This window comes from Euphorbia lathyris, chromosome 1 (assembly GCF_963576675.1).
Source record: "Euphorbia lathyris chromosome 1, ddEupLath1.1, whole genome shotgun sequence".
In the NCBI taxonomy this organism is placed as follows: Eukaryota; Viridiplantae; Streptophyta; class Magnoliopsida; order Malpighiales; family Euphorbiaceae; genus Euphorbia; species Euphorbia lathyris.
This window is the reverse complement of record NC_088910.1, coordinates 131418576-131425194: the sequence shown is the minus strand read 5'-3', so window position 1 is coordinate 131425194 and position 6619 is coordinate 131418576.

The following is a 6619-nucleotide window of genomic DNA, read 5'->3' as shown; positions in this document are numbered from 1 at the left end:
GAAAAAATGCTCATAACGTTTACAACTAGGAATAATTTTACTCTTAATGTCTAAAATGATGCAATTGTTAGGAGTAAAATTGTTTTTAGTTGCCAACATTAGGGGTATAATTGCATAATTTTAGACGTTAAGGATAAAATTGTTCCTCACTATAAATATTAGAGGTATTTTTGCACATTATCCTATTATAAAATAAAAAATGTGTTACCTATGACTGTAGAGGTCATGAGTTCGAATCACATGGGTGAGGTGGGTTGAGGGTTTTTTCTTTCTCTTTAATGTAATCTTCCCTTGTTTAATGTAAGTGCATTGCGCACAACTTTAAAAAAAAATAATAAATGTGTTACACAAATTAATAAAAATAATTTATATAAAAAATAAAAAATCTATTGGACGCAACAAAACCTTTTCTTCCAGTAATAATATTGTAGAAATATAAATAATGTTAAAAAATAAATATATTTTGTGGAAATAAGAAGGATAATTTTGTCAATAATAAATAACTACAAACAACTATTTATGAAAAACTCCAAATAGAAGCTTTTCATGAAACGTTCTAAAACTCTGCAGTTTTCGAAGAAAATGTTATACGCTGCGGTTATATAAACCTAACCAAACGCTATATTTCCTACGGTTTGGAATGAAACGCTAAACGCTCATCCGAAAAGCTGAAACAAACACCCTCTAAGCAATCCTATGTTCTTTTATTTTGAAAATTTTATGGTAAAAGCTGAATTATATGTCGTTTAAGGGAAGAAGAAAAATTCTGAATTATAAATCGTTTTTATTCATTTTGAACTTATTTTTTTAATTTTACCCTTGCTAAAACATAATGGATCTTTCGAGGGATATGGAAAGTTTATGAAAAAATATTGGTGAGAATAAAGAGAATATTACATCACTCTACAAATTTATCTATTTTAATTGTATTGTAATTAATGAGAAGAAAGTGAATATATTATAGAAAATTATAGGATAGTATTGTTTTTTTTAACCCTTAATTAATAACTTCTTAATTTATAAAATTTTATCTTAAACAATATATATTTTAAAACGGATGGAGTATTTTTAATTTCTGTATTTGCCTAATTTTTTTAAACAAATACTTGTATTTTGATTTAGCCTTAATTAGCTCATGTTGTTCGAATTTTGGAATAATAAATTTGTAAGCTATTCTTTCATTTTGTTTAAAAAGGTGTAATTTCCTTTTTTTTTATGTATATGTAGCCCGTCTTAAACTTTTGGGGTCTGTGCTAAATGATAAACCTTTAATATTTAATAAAATTTTATATTTTCATGGGTGTTCACCCTGCCCAAATTCTGTCTCGTCCCAATTTCTATTAAAAAAAATTACAAAATTTTGTATTAAAGAGATGAATAAATTGGAAGGATAGAAATTTTAAATAATTGAATATCCCAATCATACTCAATTAGTGAAAGGCTGAAAATAGAAGTTATTACAGTGTATTAATTTTTTCAATATAAACTAATATCTATATTTAATTATAATTAAGTACAATTTTTTAAAAGAAAAATTAAAACTAAGAACATTTAAAATTTTAAGAGCCCTTATAATTTTTGGGGCATATGAAATAGCTCATTCCACACCCTCGTTTACAACACCATATATATATATTAGAGAAGATATATTTGACAGAATTGTCAGTCAAGCGCTAAAGAATTTAGAAATTAAAAATACAAGGGCAGTAATAAAAACATTGAGTTATTAAATAAGGTTTACGCTTAACGTTTATTTACAGAAGTAATTTTACTTTTAACGTCTAAAATTATAAATTTTATCCCTAACGTTGGTATCCAAAAGCAATTTTACCCTTAACGTTGACAAGTTTGGTCAATTTTAAATATTATTATAAAATTATTCTGCATCAATTGTATTTAAGTTGATTAAAAAAATCATATTTTTTGTGATTTAATAATATAATTGAAGATGAATATTTTTAAATTCAGTGAAATATTTGAATTTTTTTTGTAAAACTCGTACAAAATACAATATATTTTCAAATATTTTATATTTTTTCACGTTTAATCATATGTTTGTAATTTGTTACTAATGTGTAATAAAAAGACACACATGTGAAATGTAGATGACAAGATTAATGACTGAAAAAATAATTTGATAAATAATTTCTACAATTGACCAACTTGTCAACGTTATGGGTGAAATTGCTCTTGGCTGCTAACGTTAAGGATAAAATTATACTCCCTCCGTTTCATATAACATGTCGTTTTAGACAGTTGCATAGAAATTAAGGATATTAGAAAAAAAACATTGTTGCCCCTTATTTATTGATTCCACTATTTATTTATTCTATAATAAATCAATTATTCTAATTAATTTTAATAAACTCACGTTTTATAGTAGGAAAAAAAACCTAACATGTACTACTCATATAAAATGATATGTATAATAAAACAAAAAAAAATCTCTAAAAAGACATGTAATATGAAACAGAGATAATGCCATTTTAAACATTAGGAATAAAGTTGCTTCTAAATACGTGGCAAAAATATTGCTTTCGCCCCAAATTTAGAGAAACAAAAATAGAAATATAAATGTCATTGTATACTGTATTAGGAGATAAACAAAAATAATTAGGGGTAATTAATAATGAGGTTTATATGAAGGGAATTCCAGAGTATTCGGCGAAAGATTAAGCAATTTCGTGTACAACTTTAATTTCAACAAACATGAAAAGATAGATATATAGGATTAGGATAAGATCTTTTTATTTTATTTTCTCAATTTCATCATTTACACACGTATTCAACGTCAAGAAATTTCCTTTAAGATAAACTTTATTAGAATCATCATTTATTCTTGATAAGACTAAATTTATGATGCAATCTATGGAAAAAGAAAAAAAAGGAAAAACCTTTAGGCACTTCATTTTTTATTTTATTTTGTTTTATTAATTAAAAGATGGAGGCAGGTGAAAGAAAAGTGTATTTTATTTTATTTTAAATTCCAATAAAATAAGTAGTTTGTGGAAAGAATACATGATTGCATTGAGATAGCTATAAGCAGGGTTGTAAATGAGCCGAGCCGCTCATGAGCAGCTCGGTGATCGGTTCGATAAAAACTCGGTTCGACTCAGTTCGATTTGTAAACGAGTCGTTCGTGAACACGATTTACTGGCTCAGTTCGTAAACGAGCCGAGCTTGAACAGGCCAAAGCTTGGCTCGAAAGCTCGCGAGCAGGTTCGATTAGAATATTTATGAACAAATTTTAGTTTTGTAGAAAACTATATAGTTTTATGTTAGTTCATAAATATCTAAACTTAATATTATTTCATTTGCTATTAGATGAGTTCGTTCACAAACATAATAAATGAGTAATAAACGAACTATTTGTAAGCATCTTGTTTATTTATTCACGAACTTTGCTTGTGAGTTTGTTTATGTACATAATGAAAGAGTTATTTGCGAGCAAACTTCACAAATATAATTAACGATTTACTCACAAACAATTCATGGTTAGATAATTTTCTTAATGAACCAAGTCCAAAGAGGATTTTGGGCTCAAAACAAGCTCGAAGCTCGGCTCAAGCTCATTGAGCAAGCCAAAGCTCGGCTCGGGCTCGGCTCGGACTCGAGCTCGTTAATTTTATAGCGAGCCGAGCTTGAACAGGCCAAAGCTCGGCTCGGCTCGATTACAGCCCTAGCTATAAGGAGAAATTTTAGTATATTTCCGGCACACTACATCCCATATTTTAAAGTTTATAATTTATAATTGGCAAAAAAAAAAATAATAATAATTAAGCTTCTAAATTTTACATGTTTTTCGGAATCAAAGTCTCTGATCAATTATTTTTTCATATTGAATGCTTGATCATTGATTTTGTTATGGGTTTGACCTTTATTTAAATTTTCCGTCGAGTTTAGGAGATGAGATGATCGATTTGGCGATTCTAATATTGAAAATCACAAAATAGGAGAGGAGAAAATCGAGTTTGGAAGAATATAATGAAAATTAATTTCTATAATTTCATTTTAGTTTTTAATTTTTTATCTCTCCTAGTCAAGGAATTCTTATTTTTATTTGTTAATGTCAACAAGCCGAATCGCCCTAACGATGTATGCAGTCCAAATTCGATGAAAAAGTTAAATAATGGCCTAATCCATAATAGAATCAATGATAAATGGCTCAATATGAAAAAATAAATGATCAGGGTCTTAATTATACTTTTTGTCTTTATAATTTATTAGAAGTTTTATAGTTTATTAGAAATTTTATTAATATATGTGTTTAATTAATAATTTTATTAATATATGAGTGGTTGTGGTTTCTTTTCTTATATGTGTTATCATGTTTTCGGTTCATGAAAAAATAGAATGGTTTTGTCTACCATCACATAAATCTGACTCATTGAAAGATTATGAAATCATTCCTCGATAAAACAGTTTTATCGTTGTATCTAAAACGGTTTCAAATACTGTCTATTATTGATCTATCACGATCTATAATATTAAAATGAAATATAGGAATAAAACTATTACCATTATTTTTTAATAAAATAAAATAAAATATGAAATAAAGGTATTTTTGTGATAGTCAACTATGATGAAATTTGCTTTAAGATAAAGTAGATTAGAATCCACAATTTATTCGTGATAAGGACTTTAATTATTTTATATGTATAGACCATAGCTCTTTTTTTTTTTTTTAGAAGTATAGACCATAACTAAATCTCATCTAAAAAATCAATAATTCAGTGTCAATTAATTTAGTTGGCTTTTAGTGTTTTGTTATATATTTTACATAATCATATACTATATAAGTAAAATAAAAATAATAATTATGTAGGATTATGGAGATTTAGAGGTTTGAGCACTCACTGATTGCTGAAAAACTAATTTTCTTATAAAAAAAATGTAAACGAAATTTAATTTTTTATGTAAAGACACTAAAAAATCTCAATTTAGCACTTATAAATTACGATAAGTACCCCTCAGTGAACTCTAGATCTGTCATTATGTACATGAGTTCGAAATATTATTATTATTATTATTCTTATTAGTATATATCGTAAGAAATAAACAACGACACTTGGTGCATTGAGAGCCTTCAGATCCAACGGCCATGTGGAACTCCTAGGGCCTTCGGATCCAACAGACTTTTAGGAACTGTTTTTCATCAAGGAAAACCCTCCTGCTGCTAGATATGACTGTCCGGAAGACGTCTCCTCATAGAAACCTTCTCTTAAGGAAACACTTCTCCTATAGAATAAAGATTTCTAATAGAGGAATAATTTCTAGAAAAAGAAAGATTCATCATATCACTGTAAATAAACAGATATGACATAAATCTCACAGGAACGTTAACATCATAGTTCCAAGTATTCCACTACTTTCAGCCCTTCAAACCCTTGCTTACTTAGATATTGGAGCGGATTCGTCAGACTCCGGTCCATCTCTGACTGTTTATTCTTTCTTGCAGATGATTCGAAGAAGCAACGAAGGATGCTTCGGAAACAAAATTATCAATATATATTCACATTCTTTTTTAAGAGAGAATATATTCACATTCTTAATTATATACTTTTGTGATGCTACGCAAAAATCTTTGCTTTAAATTTGAATAAAGGGCTACATGGTTCTGGTAGTGTCTATGTTTATTATTTATTTGGATTTGTCCATTATTGAAGGCAAAGAAAAATAAAATAATTGTTATTTCAATCTATTTGCATGAAAAGATGAATGATATCAAGAAATATCATTGTTTGTACAAAGTTAGAAATTTTTTTGCACAATGATTGATCAATCATTTTGATTTGATTGCCTTTTTCTTCAATTATTACATTTATTTTTCAGAAATAAATAAATGGAGAAAATTAAATAATAATTAAGGAAATTAATTGTGTTGATTTTTTTTTAGTTTTGCACTTTATAAAATTATTTATGGGATAAGGGAAAAAAAAGAAAAAAGAAAAAAAATACTGCTCGTGTTGATAGTAAAAGCAATTTTATCCTAACATCTAAAATTGTGTAATTTAATATTTAACGTTAACAGTCAAGAATGACATATAAAATACTAAAAAACGGAGTGTTAAGTTCGCAAGAAGAAGGATTTTACGTATATATGAGTCGATAATTAAAAACGGAATGCTAAGTTCGCAAATTAAGAAAGAAACAAAGAGAGAAAGAAGAAATAGTAAGAAATTTCTAAGTTGTTATATATATATATATATATATATATATATATATATGAAGGGCATTTTGGAAAAGTCGCAAAAAAATAGTCTAGATATGTAATGTGTTGAGTAATTGGTCTAAATATGTAAATAGGTTTTCCATTTAATCCAGTTTTGTTATTAATTTTTGACAGATTAATTATAGGCTTTCCATTAATTAATTTTTGACTGATTAATTATAGGGTTAATGGCCATGTGGTTTGGCTGATTTGCAGATCGGTACCTGTGGTATTTTTTTCTCACACAAAACTATGTGATTGCAAAATTTTACATGTTTTTTACTTTGCCAAATTTGGCCGATAACGATCTCAAAATGAAAATTTTCAAGAATTAAAGTGGTTTAGTATCATATTTACTATGAAACTATATTTTTAATTTTTCAAAATCATTATTTTTGGAGTTTTCTC